Source organism: Palaemon carinicauda, chromosome 3 (genome assembly GCF_036898095.1).
Source record: "Palaemon carinicauda isolate YSFRI2023 chromosome 3, ASM3689809v2, whole genome shotgun sequence".
In the NCBI taxonomy this organism is placed as follows: domain Eukaryota; kingdom Metazoa; phylum Arthropoda; class Malacostraca; order Decapoda; family Palaemonidae; genus Palaemon; species Palaemon carinicauda.
The window spans coordinates 81,303,135-81,317,821 of NC_090727.1; the positions used below are offsets into that span (position 1 = coordinate 81,303,135).

General features: G+C 47.0%; 1 long non-coding RNA gene across 1 annotated transcript in view; it reads right to left on the minus strand.

Annotated features, from left to right (window-relative positions):
- LOC137637774 (uncharacterized) overlaps positions 1 to 14,687 on the minus strand; it is a 431,965-nt gene that overhangs the window by 400,353 nt on the left and 16,925 nt on the right. The window contains exon 2 of the long non-coding RNA XR_011043797.1: positions 831 to 994. This is a non-coding gene — a long non-coding RNA (uncharacterized lncRNA). The remainder of the gene's footprint in view (positions 1 to 830; positions 995 to 14,687) is intronic.

Genomic DNA, 14,687 nt, shown 5'->3' on the forward strand with positions numbered 1-14,687 from the left:
ATGTCTCCTGATGACTTAACAGGTAGACCTAAGGGCTTCCCCAAATTCCCCATCCTTAGCTCACAAGGATGCTGAGGATGCAAACATTACAAGAAGCTATCGAGCTAGAGCGGGTCTCTAACACCAGTTCAGCAAATCGTCACAGCCAAAGTCAAAGTGAAGGTAATGCTTTGCAATACGTGGGAAAGAGTACATCAGTACATTAGTGCACCATCATAGCCATCAAAGTGAAGGTAGTGCCGCGTAGTACGTGGGGAAGAGTACACTAGTAAACCACTACAACCGAAGTAAAAGTGAAGGTAGTGCTGCTTGTCAGGTGAGTGGGCCCTACCCGCCAAACGGAAGTAGCTTAACAGCCATATTAATTTTGATAAACTCATACTCGTATTCAAGGTCAAAGGTTTGTACTGTATCAAGTATAAGAACAAAGTCGGTAATACTACATTTTTAATCATGGCCAGATTTTAGGGATTTGGGTGGGGGATAAACAAAATTAATAAAATAAGGATAGCTGTCAAACATATTTACATCCACGTAACCTAAGATAGGGGGACAAGTCCTCCTTACCAACTTTGAAGGGCTTCGCCCCACTGTCACCTACCCATCCCTTCCCTAACCTCCCTTAAGAAGCAGCTAAACTTTTGGTGGGGGAAAAAGAACGTAAAATAAGATAAGGTATCTAACCTAACCACATCCACCATTCATAACCTAAGGGGTCGCACCCTCATTAATTAATATCAATCCCCTCTTCTCTAACCTCAACTATGATACCATGAAATTCCTAACCCCATAAAAAATAAACAAATTTTTGTTGTAGCCAGCTCACTTACCTTATATGGACACTGCCGATGTAGAAGGTTGGGGAACAACTGCATGAAGAACAAGAAGATTCTTTGACTCACAGAGAAAAGATCCTTTATAATTGCTCACAACATAATCATTCTTGCATTTTGTCTTAGGTTTTAAGACTGCAATACCCTAGATATCCATCTTCCTAAAAAAAAAAAAAAAAAAAAAGGGCTGAGTCAAACTTTGGACACTAAACACTTATAAGAAGCAGTAAATGTTAATGAAGAAAACTATGCACATGCTATAAAGTTCTGTTATAATCTTTATAAATACTTTCAATACACTAAAAACTATAAAACCTGCAAATATGACATGTCTGCACCAGGAAAACCATCATCTAAGCCAGCTTCCTAAATAGATGGCTCAATTCCAAAATATCAGTTGATGGAATAGTCTTGAAACAAATTAACCAATCAGGTTTCAGCATTTATACTATACCCAAAATTAAGCATGCAGAGAGAAAAAAGATGATCAGACATTTTTACACACAATGCATTGTATAACAACAAAATTCCAGTGGGAGAAATCTTTGTGACCTTTGGACTTGATGTGAACACCATACCATTTCATTGTCTAAGTCAATTCTTTACTTTTATGAGATGGATAATGGGCTACGGAGCATGCATTGTTTGCATTCGCTTTTGGCAGCTGTTTTATTTATTATATGATGTAACCTTTGTCTAGCTTTTCCAACCAATTAAGAGCTTCCAAATATTTATACTCAAGTTCCCAGAAGCTATTTTACAGCATTGTAGCTCCATTTTTCCTCACCTCCACTTCAGTTCCACCATGACTACTGTCACAAGATGACATCTCCAAGAGGTAAGTTTAATCTATTTTAATCTTTATTGCAATTTCATTATTCAATGTAATTTCAGTATTCTATTAATAAGAAATCCCCTCCATTCAGTATAGCATATAGTACTGCTGCTCATCTGAAAGTAAAAAATATCCCTGAAATAGCAGCCAACATGGCTGGTGTACGCAGCATGTTCATCTACTGTTTGCCAGAACAGAGAAACATGGAGATAAGGTTTCATTGCAAGCGAAGCAAGCCACAGCTTGGCAAAGACCATTCGATGTACACAATATGAATTATAATTGTGAGACATAAATTTTAACCCACTTGCATGAACCATAAATTTTTCCAACTAGTTACTGTATCTTACATTTATTATGCATTTCTGACTTACTGCTGTTGCAAATCACTCTTATCTTGTATTTTCCCCCCCCAAAAACTCAGTTTCCTACAAGAATCCACCATAATTATTATCATTATTTTTAGCTAAGCTACAACCCTAATTGGAAAAGCCAGATGCTATAAGACCAAGGGCTCCAACAGGGAAAAATAGCCCAGTGAGGAAAGGAAACAAGGAAATATGTTATTTTCCTTAGTAAAATAAATTTTTGAATATACTTACCCGATGATCATATAGCTGTCAGCTCTGCTGCCCGACAGAAAAAACCTACGGGCGGAATACGCCAGCGATCGCTATACAGGTGGGGGTGTACATCAACAGCGCCATCTGTCAAGTAGGTACTCAAGTACTCGATGTCAACAAAGAACCAATTTTCTCCTCTGTCCACTGGGTCTCTATTGGGGAGGAAGGGTGGGTCCTTTAATTTATGATCATCGGGTAAGTATATTCAAAAATGTTATTTTTATTAGTAAAATAAATTTTTGAATATACTTACCCGATAATCATGTAGCTGTCAACTCCGTTGCCCGACAGAATTCTATGGAGGGATACGCCAGCTATCACAATACTAGAAGGGGGTGTACTTACCAGCGCCACCTGTGGCCAGGTACTATAGTACTTCTTGTTGACACCTCCTCAATTTTTCCTCGGTCCACTGGTTCTCTATGGGGAGGAAGGGAGGGTCGATTAAATCATGATTATCGGGTAAGTATATTCAAAAATTTATTTTACTAATAAAAATAACATTTTTCAATATTAAACTTACCCGATAATCATGTAGCTGATTCACACCCAGGGGGGTGGGTGAAAACCAGTGTACAAGATTAAAGGATAGCTAAGTATCCCATATTTCATATAACAGTTATCTCAAATAACAATGAAATAATAAGTACCTGGTAAGGAAGTCGAATTGAACCGTTACTCTGCCTCTTTTTTAAGTTCGTCTTCCTTACTGAGCGCAGCGTTCCTCTTGGAGGCTGAATCAACTCAAAGGTGCTAAAGTATATAGGGCTGCAACCCCTACTAAAGGACCTCTACACAACCTCTAACCCAGGCGCTTCTCAAGAATGAATTGACCACCCGCCAAATCAAAAGGATGCGGAAGGCTTCTTAGCCTACCGTAACAACCATAAAAACAACAATAAAAGCATTCAAGAGAAAGGTTAAAAAAGGTTATGGGATTAAGGGAATGTAGTGGCTGAGCCCTCACCTACTACTGCACTCGCTGCTACGAATGGTCCCAGGGTGTAGCAGTTCTCGTAAAGAGACTGGACATCTTTAAGATAAAATGATGCAAACACTGACTTGCTCCTCCAATAGGTTGCATCCATTATGCTCTGCAGAGAACGGTTTTTATTAAAGGCCATCGAAGTAGCTACGGCTTTTACTTCGTGGGTCCTTACCTTCAGCAATGCAAGGTCTTCCTCCTTTAAGTGAGAATGGGCTTCTCTAATCAGAAGCCTTATATAATACGAAACCCCGTTCTTGGACATGGGCCTCGAAGGTTTCTTGATGGCACACCATAAGGCTTCTGACTGTCCTCGAATAGGTTTAGACCTATTAAGATAATACTTGAGAGCTCTGACAGGGCAAAGAACTCTCTCTAGTTCGTTACCTACCATGTTGGAGAGGCTAGGTATTTCAAACGATCTAGGCCAAGGACGTGAAGGAAGTTCGTTCTTTGCTAGGAATCCGAGCTGAAAAGAACATGTTGCAGATTCGGTCGTGAAACCAATGTTCTTGCTGAAGGCATGAACCTCACTGACTCTCTTAGCTGTTGCAAGGCAGACGAGAAAAAGAGTCTTGAGGGTAAGGTCCTTGAAGGAAGCTGACTGGAGAGGTTCGAACCTAGGTGACATAAGGAACCTTAAGACTACGTCTAGGTTCCAGCCTGGAGTAGATAGACGACGCTCTTTAGACGTCTCAAAAGACTTAAGGATGTCTTGAAGGTCCTTGTTGGAAGAAAGGTCCAAACCTCTGTGGCGGAGAACTGAAGCCAACATACTCCTATACCCTTTAATCGTAGGGGCTGAAAGGGATCTCTCATTCCTAAGATGTAAAAGGAAGTCAGCTATTTGGGTCACAGAGGTATTGGTAGAGGATACTGAATTGGCTCTACACCAGCTCCGGAAGACTTCCCACTTAGATTGGTAGACTCTACGAGTGGAAACCCTTCTTGCTCTGGCAATCGCACTGGCTGCCTCCTTCGAAAAGCCTCTAGCTCTAGCGAATCTTTCGACAGTCTGAAGGCAGTCAGCCGAAGAGCGTGGAGGTTTGGGTGCAACCTGTCTACGTGAGGTTGACGTAGAAGGTCCACTCTTAGAGGTAGAGTCCTGGGGATGTCGACTAGCCATTGAAGTACCTCTGTGAACCATTCTCTTGCAGGCCAAAGGGGAGCAACCAGCGTCAGCCGTGTCCCTTCGTGCGAGATGAATTTCTGCAGAACTTTGTTTATTATCTTGAACGGTGGGAATGCGTAAAGGTCGAGATGGGACCAGTTCAGTAGAAAAGCATCCACATGAACTGCTGCAGGGTCTGGAACTGGGGAACAGTACAGCGGAAGTCTCTTGGTCATGGAGGTGGCAAACAGATCTATGGTAGGTTGACCCCACAAGGTCCAAAGTCTGTTGCACACACTCTTGTGGAGGGTCCATTCCGTGGGAATGACCTGATTCCTTCTGCTTAGGCGATCTGCTGAGACGTTCGTGTTGCCCTGAATGAACCTCGTGACCAAAGTGAGGTTTTGACTTCTTGACCAAATGAGGAGGTCCCTTGCGATCTCGTATAGGCTCCTCGAATGGGTCCCTCCTTGCTTGGAGATGTAAGCCAAGGCTGTGGTGTTGTCTGAGTTCACCTCCACCACTTTGCCTAGCAGGAGGGACTTGAAGTTCAGCAGGGCTAAATGAACTGCTAGTAGCTCCTTGCAGTTGATGTGGAGCGTTCCCTGTTCCTCGTTCCACGTTCCCGAGCATTCCCGTCCGTTCAAGGTCGCACCCCAGCCCGAGTCCGATGCATCTGAGAAGAGATGAAGATTGGGGGTCTGAATAGCCAACGATAGGCCCTCCCTGAGAAGGAGATTGTTCTTCCACCACAAGAGAGTGGTCTTCATTTCTTTGGTGACTGGGATAGAGACTGCTTCGAGGGTCAAACCCTTGTCCCAATGAGCTGCAAGATGGAATTGAAGAGGGCGGAGATGGAGTCTCCCTAGCTCGACGAACAGGGCCAGTGATGAAAGGGTCCCTGTGAGACTCATCCACTGTCTCACCGAGCAACTGCTCCTCTTCAGCATGCTCATGATGCACTCTAGGGCTTGGCTTATCCTGGGGGCCGATGGAAAAGCCCGAAAATCCTGACTCCGAATCTCCATTCCCAGGTACACAATGGATTGGGAGGGAATGAGCTGAGACTTTTCTATGTTGACTAACAGACCCAGTTCTCTGATTAAGTCCAAAGTCCAGTTGAGACTCTCCAGACAGCGACGACTCGAGGAGGCTCTCAACAGCCAGTCGTCTAAGTAGAGGGAGGCTCTGATGTCCGATAAGTGGAGGAATTTTGCTATATTCCTCATCAGATGCGTGAACACCATAGGAGCTGTGCTTAGGCCAAAACACAGGGCTTGGAATTGGTAGACAACCTTTCCAAAAACGAATCTCAGGAAAGGTTGGGAGTCTGGATGAATAGGAACGTGAAAGTAGGCATCTTTCAAGTCCAACGAGACCATCCAGTCCTCCTGCCTGACCGCTGCTAGGACCGACTTCGTCGTCTCCATCGTGAACGTCTGCTTGGTGACATACGCATTGAGCGCGCTGACGTCCAGCACCGGTCTCCAACCTCCTGTCTTCTTGGCCACCAGAAAGAGACGGTTGTAGAAGCCCGGGGATTGATGGTCCCGGACTATAACCACTGCCTTCTTCTGCACAAGTAGCGACACCTCCTGGTGCAACGCTAGCCTCTTGTCCTCTTCTTTGTAGTTGGGAGAGAGGTTGATGGGAGAAGTGGTCAGAGGGGGTTTGAGGCAGAATGGAATCCTGTAACCCTCCCTCAGCCAACTGACAGACTGGGCGTCTGCACCTCTCTTTTCCCAGGCTTGCCAGAAGCTCTTGAGTCTGGCTCCTACTGCTGTCTGGAGATGCGGAGAGTCAGTTTTTTCCTTTAGAGGCCTTGGAACCTTTCCTAGACTTGCTCCTGGAAGAGTCTGGACGGGAGCTTCCTCGGCTGGGGGCTCTACCACGAAAGGGCGGTATGAACCTCGTAGCAGGAGTATCAGCCACTGGGGGACGATAAGTCCTGGGGACTGAGGTAGCAACCTTAGTCTTACGAGCCGATGAGGCTACAAGATCATGTGTGTCCTTTTGTATCAGGGCAGCAGACAAGTCCTTAACCAGCTCTTCGGGGAAGAGGAACCTCGAGAGCGGAGCGAAAAGGAGTTGCGACCTTTGACAAGGTGTAATGCTGGAGGAAAGGAAGGTGCACAGCTGTTCCCTTTTCTTAAGAACCCCTGATACAAACATCGACGCAAGCTCGCCAGATCCATCTCTAATGGCCTTATCCATGCAGGACATTAATAGCATGGCAGAATCCTTGTCCGCAGGGGAGGTCTTCTTGCTGAGGGCCCCCAGGCACCAGTCTAGGAAGTTGAACATTTCGAATGCTCTAAAAACACCCTTGAGGAAGTGATCAAGGTCTGAGAAGGTCCAGCAAACCTTAGAGCGCCTCATTGCAGTTCTACGAGGCGAGTCTACCAGACTTGAGAAGTCAGCCTGGGCAGAGGCAGGTACTCCCAAGCCTGGTTCCTCTCCTGTGGCATACCAAACGCCCGCTTTAGAAGTGAGCTTAGTCGGAGGAAACATAAAAGAAGTCTTGCCTAGGTGTTGCTTAGTCTGCAACCACTCCCCTAAGATCCTTAACGCTCTCTTAGAGGACCTTGCTAGGACTAGCTTAGTATAGGTAGACTTAGCTGGCTGCATGCCCAGCGAAAACTCAGATGGTGGAGAGCGGGGAGTAGCAGAGACAAAGTGGTCTGGGTATACCTCCCTAAACAGAGCCAAGACCTTACGAAAGTCAATGGAAGGCGGAGAAGACTTGGATTCATCCACGTCTGATGAGGGATCCAGGTGTGCCGCCTCATCATCAGACGCCTCATCACCAGAGTGTAGCGAAGAGATCGGAAAGGTGTGCTGAACAGCAGAGTCAGAACAAGCTGGAGCAACAATATTAGTGGTTTCCTCTTCAAGAATCTGTTGAGGGAACACCTGAGGCTCAGACTGCAAAGGCTGAACAAAAGAAGCAGCAGAAGGTAGGCACATGGGTGGAGGAGGCTGACTCCTGGCCTGAGTGGCTGAACTCAAGGGTTGCGCTTGCTGAGTAGTTGGCGGAAGCGGAGTAGCAAGTTCCTGTTCCTGCGGTGTGAGCGGAGAGCGATGAGGTAGAGGCTGCGCAGAACGTAGTAAATGTCTCGCAAGTTGAGGCTCCTGAGGCGCAAGGCTAAGGTGTTGTGGTGCTTGCCTTGCGGAGGGTTGAGCTCGCTGCAGCGAGAGCTGAGGAGACTGACTCATGGATGGGAGAGGTTGTTGTACCTCAACCGAGTGATGCATCACTGGTGGAGCAGCAGGTGGAAGCGGAGGAAGAGGGCTATAAGCTTCCTGATCCCATTGCTGAGGTTGCCTTAATGAAGGCGGAGGCAGTACACCACAGGGAACAGTAAACTCAGAACGTGGCTCAACATCGTACGCCTGGCAGGCGGTACTGCGGTCAGGCGGAGCGAGCGCAGGCGGAGCGAGTGCAGGCGGAGGCGGAGGCGCAACCTTCTCAGCCCGACACTCACGCATCAAGTCCGAAAGCTGTGCTTGCATGGACTGTAGTAGAGTCCACTTGGGGTCGGCAGAAACTACAGTATGCTGAGGCAAAGCCTTAACAGCAGAGCTCTGTTGTGGCAGAACCTTACTCCTCTTGGGCGGAGTGCAGTCGACTGATGACTGCGGCGAGTCAGAGCTGAGCCAATGACTGCAGCCCGGCTGAGCACTCGCGGACTGGACTCTGCGTTTGAGTGGTCTAGAGACCTGAGTCCAGCGTTTCTTCCCTGACAATTGATCAGCGGACGAGAAAAAGACGGGCTCAATCGTCTGCAGGTGGGAGTGACGGTCTCTGGAAGACACGCCCGCAACCACCGAGGATACTTCTGTGCGCCGATCAAGGCCTGCCGAACCCTTTTGCCCTTCGACATTGCTTCTCCCCTGGGCTTGGGAGCTTGCAAGAGGTCCCGGACTGGGAGGACGACTGGCACGCACAGAGGTATCCTCACGCACCACACTGACACTGACACTAGCACTTGGCACTGCACTGACACTAGCACTCGTCACAGCACTGGCACTAATTCCACCCACTGCACTCTTGACCTTAAGTTCCTTGACTTCGGCCATAAGAGACTTATGATCACTTACCACTGACTCTACTTTATCGCCTAAGGCCTGAATAGCACGCAAAACAACAGACATATCAGGCTGAGGGCAAAAAGTAGGTTCGGGGGTAGCCACTACAGGGGTAGGAAAAGGTAGGGGATCATGAGGTGAGGAAAAAAGTGAAGAGTGAGAAGAACTCCTCCTAACTCTACCTCTCTCTAACTTAGTTGAATATTTCAAAAGACGGACAAAATCAAGTTCCGAAAGTCCGGCGCATTCCTCACATCGATTTTCTAACTGACAGGGCCTATCCCTACAGTCAGAACAAGCGGTGTGAGGATCTACCGAGGCCTTCGGAATACGCCTATTACAAGACCTACATCGCCTATGGGTGGGGGCTTGCGAAATGTCAGACATCTTGAATCCAAAGAGTTAGCCAAGGGGGGTTCCAAAATCAAGCAAAAGATCGTTAACCGTTAATCAGGACTATATAAAAGCTATCTAAGCTAATATAAGAAGGTTTCCAGTAAAGCGACAGCCGAAATCTGAGAGAATACTTCACCAATTAGCCGTGAAAATACTCGAAGATCATAAGCGTATCCCAGAACGTCTTGCCGGAAGCACGACAGAGGAAAAATTGAGGAGGTGTCAACAAGAAGTACTATAGTACCTGGCCACAGGTGGCGCTGGTAAGTACACCCCCTTCTAGTATTGTGATAGCTGGCGTATCCCTCCATAGAATTCTGTCGGGCAACGGAGTTGACAGCTACATGATTATCGGGTAAGTTTAATATTGAAAAATTTATTTTACTAAGGAAAATAACATTTTTCAATATCAAACTTACCCGATGATCATATAGCTGATTCACACCCAGGGGGGTGGGTAGAGACCAGCATTACATGTTGACATTATTATGAGCTAAGTATTCCGTATTTCATTTTAGCAGTTATTCAAAATAACAAGCATAAAATAAATAAGTACCTGGTAAGGAAGACGACTTGAACAATTACTCTGCCTTTTTAAGTACGTCTTCCTTACTGAGCCTCGCGATCCTCATAGGATGCTGAGCGACTCCTAGGAGCTGAAGTATGAAGGGTTGCAACCCATACTAAAGGTCCTCATCAAAACCTCTAATCTAGGCGCTTCTCAAGAAATGATTTTGACCACCCGCCAAATCAAGTAGGATGCGAAAGGCTTCTTAGCCTTCCGGACAACCCAAAAATATTTCAAGAGAAAGATTAAAAAGGTTCTGGAATTAGGGAATTGTAGTGGTGGAGCCCCCACCACTACTGCACTCGTTGCTACGAATGGTCCCAGAGTGTAGCAGTTCTCGTAAAGAGACTGGACATTCTTAAGATAAAAGACGCGAACACTGATTTGTTTTTCCAATAGGTTGCGTCGAATAAACTTTGCAGAGATCTATTTTGTTTAAAGGCCACGGAAGTAGTGACAGCTCTAACTTCGTGTGTCCTTACCTTCAGCCAAGCTTGGTCTTCCTCATTCAGATGGGAATGAGCTTCTCGTATTAACAGTCTGATAAAATAGGATAAAGAATTCTCTGACATAGGCAAAGATGGATTCTTAACTGAACACCATAAAGCTTCAGACGGGCCTCGTAAAGGTTTTTAAAATAGAACTTAAGAGCTCTTACAGGACATAATACTCTTTCTAGTTCATTTCCAACCATACGATAAGTTTGGAATATCGAACGATATTGGTCAAGGCCGAGAAGGCAGCTCGTGTTTGGCTAGAAAACCAAGTTGTAGAACATGTAGCCGTTTCGGATGAGAATCCGATGTTCTTGCTGAAGGCATGAATCTCACTGACTCTTTCAGCTGTGGTTAAGCATATCAGGAAAAGAGTCTTAAAGGTGAGATCTTTCAGGGAGGCTGATTGAAGTGGTTCGAACCTGTCTGACATAAGGAATCTTAGAACCACGTCTAAATTCCAACCAGGTGTAACCAAACGACGCTCCTTCGTGGTCTCAAAAGACTTAAGGAGGTCCTGTAGATCTTTATTGTTGGAAAGATCTAAGCCTCTGTGACGGAAGACTGATGCCAACATGCTTCTGTAACCCTTGATAGTGGGAGCTGAGAGAGATCGTTCTTTCCTCAGATATAAGAGGAAGTCAGCTATTTGAGTTACAGAGGTACTGGTCGAGGATATGGATACTGACTTGCACCAGTTTCGGAAGATTTCCCACTTCGATTGGTAGACTCTAAGGGTGGATGTTCTCCTTGCTCTAGCAATCGCTCTGGTTGCCACCTTCGAAAAACCTCTAGTTCTCGAGAGTCTTTCGATATTCTGAAGGCAGTCAGACGAAGAGCGTGGAGGCCTTGGAGTACCTTCTTTACGTGTGGCAGACGTAGCAGGTCCACCCTTAGGGGAAGTGTTCTGGGAACGTCTACTAGCCATCGAAGTACCTCGGTGAGTTATTCTCTCGCGGGCCAGAGGGAAGCAACTAGCGTCAACTTTGTCCCTTCGTGAGAGGCGAACTTCTGCAGTACCTTGTTGACAATCTAGAACGGAGGGAATGCATATAGATCTAGATGTGACCAATCTAGTAGAAAGGCATCTATATGAACTACTGCTGGGTCCGGGATAGGTGAGCAAAGTATTGGGAGCCTCTTGGTCATCGAGGTTGCGAAGAGATCTATGGTTGGCTGGCCCCAGGTGGCCCAAAGTCTCTTGCATACATCCTTGTGGAGGGTCCAATATGTTGGAATTATTTGTCCCTTCCTACTGAGACAATCTGCTATGACATTCAAGTTGCCTTGGATGAACCTCGTTACTAGTGAAAAGTCTAGACCTGTTGAACAGGAGAGGAGGTCTCTTGCGAACTCGTACCATGTCAGAGAGTAGGTCCCTCCTTGCTTGGAGATGTACGTCAAAGCAGGGTGTTGACCGTGTTCACCTCCACCACTTTGCCTTGAAGGAGAGACCTGAAGCTTTTCCAGGCTAGACGTACTGCCAGAAGCTTCTTGCAGTTGAAATGCATTGTCCTTTGACTCGAGTTCCATAATCCCGAGCATTCCCTACCGCCTAATGTCGCACCCCAGCCTACGTCCGATGCGTCCGAGAAGAGAACGTGGTTGGGAGTCTGAACAGTCAGGGGAAGACCCTTTCAAAGGTTGATAAAGTCCTTTCACCAAGTCAGACCAGACTTTATCTTTCCGGAAACCGGGATCGAGACCGCTTCTAGCGTCTTGTCCTTTTCCAGTGAAAAGCTAGATGATACAGAAGAGGACGGAGGTGTAGTCTTCAAGTGACACAAATTGAACCACGGATGACAGTGTCCTAACCAGACTCATCCACAGCCTGACAGGGCAGTGTTCCTTCTTCAGCATCTTCTGGATGGATAGCAGGGCTGGGGGTTGATCGTCTTGTTCAGCAATGTCCTCATCAGAGGGTTCCTCATCCGAAACTGATGAGGAAACGGCAACGGAGTGGGCAACGTCTGACTCGCTGAATCCGGTAGCACTGGTGGATGCGTGACGGAGCCGGACACAAGATCATGGTACGGCTGCACAGTCTGTGAACTGTCAACCATGGGGACCCGAGGAAGTACAGCGTCAACCCGAAACTGTCTAGGCTGTCTGGGTTGTGCAGTCAACCCCCTACAGGGTTGCTGAGGTTGCCGCACTGCGTCACAACAAGTCACCTCTGCTGGTTGTTGAACGTCTTCCTAGTGACACACTGAACGTCCACAACCACCTCCGAGAGTCGCTTAACGTCAACGTGCGACTGGCAACCCACACTGGGTCGCACCGGAGGAGGAACCATCTCAACTGGCGGACGTGAGTAGGATATCTCAGCGTCAACAGGGCGTACAACCAACCGGTAGGAAGGTTGTTGGCTAGAAGGTTCTTCTCCGTAAAAAATCCTCTATCAAGGACACAAGCTTGGACTGCATGTCTTGCAACAAAGCCCATTAGGGTCTATGGGAGCAGGTGTGGCAACAGACGGGGTTAGCGACTGAAGCGGAACCATTTACCATCCCTGGAAGCCTTGTTATGCTTTAATTAAAGTCCAAAGGAGGCTAAGCAGCTTAAGGCTCCTCTCCAAATGACAGAGTCCTCAAAGGAATATTAGAAGGAGGGAGAACAGCACTTTCTCATCTACAGGAACCATGTCCGAGAAAAGCTAGGTTATCTCAGTGAGGGTCTCACTGGTGCAAAAGCAGCAGACCAGAAGGCAACGTTATGTAACTGCTTGACAGTCTGTGAACTGTCAAAAACTGAACTGTCAACCACAACAGGTGCGTGAGGACATACAGCACTGGTGCATTAGTAGCAGACCAGAAGGCAACGTCATGTAACTGCTTGACAGTCTGTGAGCTGGCAACAACCAAAGCTGTGTGGGGAAGCCTCAACTCCTGACTGACTAGTCTGCTGCGGGCGAGTGGCGGTAACCACAGTGGGTTGCGGAGGCTGACACACCGTGTCAAAACACGGCAGCTTGTGGAAGCTCACGCACGGCAACGGAGTGCTCCGTGTGTCTGTGGGAGTCAGCATGCGTCTGGCAGGGTCGACTGCGCATGGGTGGAGGAGCTCTCACAACAAGAGAGTGGGAGCAGGCAGCCATGCTGGGCGCACAACCGTGGCAGGTTGTAGGCAAACGGGTGCATCGTCAACCTTCTCCGCAGTCGGAGTGTGGGAGCAGGCAACAACCAAAGCGGAGTGGTGGTGCGTGGTGGGGACTGCCGTGGGTTGCGGAAACTAACGCATCGCGTCAAAACACGGCAGCTTGACTCCACCTTCCCACTGCTGATGCGGTAGCTCACGCATGTTAACGGAGGGAGCCGCACGACGGCTAACGTTAACATGCGTCTGGCAGGGTCGATTGCGCATCGGAGGGGGAGCTCTCCGCAGCCGGAGTGTGGGAGCAGGCAGCCTCAGCGTGAGCTGGGCGCACAACCGTGGCAGGTTGTAGGCTAACGAGAGCAGTGTCAACCTTCTCCGCACGAAACTCCTGCATAACCGCAGCTAACTGAGTCTGCATAGACTGCAGTAAAGACCACTTAGGGTCTACAAAAAAACGGTAACAGACGGAGCTACTGTCCGTTGTGACTGAGGGTCTAAAACAGCTGGTGCGGCAACAGACGGAGTTACTGCCTGTTGCGGTACCACCTTGCCTCTCTTGGAAGGTGTGCAGTCGTCGAATGACTGCAGCGAGTCCGAACTGACCCAGTGGCTACACCTAGGCCGTTGGACTTGCGCGGAAGGGACCGACTTGCACTTAAAAGCTGCAAGATTTGGTCCATGGTTTCTTACGAGAAACCTCTTCCGCAGACGAGGAATAAATGGGCTCTCTCGTCTTTGTGTGGGTGGGGCGATCTCACGTCGGCTAACGTGTGTAGATACGCCCGAAACCACGGAGGGAAAAACGTCTGTTCGTCGATCAAGGCCTGTGGAACCCATAAGTCGTTCGACATTACTTCTCCCCTGGGCTTGGGAGCTTGTAAGAGGTCCCGGACTAGGTGAACAACTGGCACGAACAGACGAACCCTCGGACGCAACACTGTAACACTTTGCGCATATCACTTTATCACTTTTGATTTTCTGTTTGCACTTATTTCACTGAAATCGAAACTTTAACTGATTTCTACCTGAAACACGCAATCCTATCCTTCATTAAAAGGTAGTAATTGCGAAAACAGTTTTACAATGCAACAGAAAAACATAAATAAAGATAAAGAATTCAGTGGCTGGAAAAGAGACTAAACACTAGATCAAATAAACTACGTTTACAATCTCTCACCGCATAAAGCCTGGGAACAAGAATAAAACCTTAGAAACGTTTTACCTTCTTCCCCTACAGCGACTAGGGAGAAGAGTAAAAAACGAGAACAACGTTACCCGCTTGAACGAAACGTTTATTCTCCTCTCTCTCCCTCCGTCTCTATCTCTCTCTCTCTTCTCTCTTGATTTAGCACCTGAGAGAAGAGCCCAATTATATATCGTTAAAACATGTTATTTGCTAAAGGAAAAAACTGAAAGGTTTCCCAAATAAAAAGTTCCTTTATTTAGAATTTAAACCATTTAAGCTAAGAAAGAATGAACGAAACGCTAGAATCGGTTTACTCTTACTGCAAAGTGAAACCGTGATACACTCTCTCTCTATCGTAACGATAGAGCGCAAGTTGAACGTTCTGAACGTCAACAACTGCGGAGACTAAAAACTAAACGTAAGTTCATCTTTGAAAACAGTACGAGACTATCAAAGAAATTCTTCCATAAA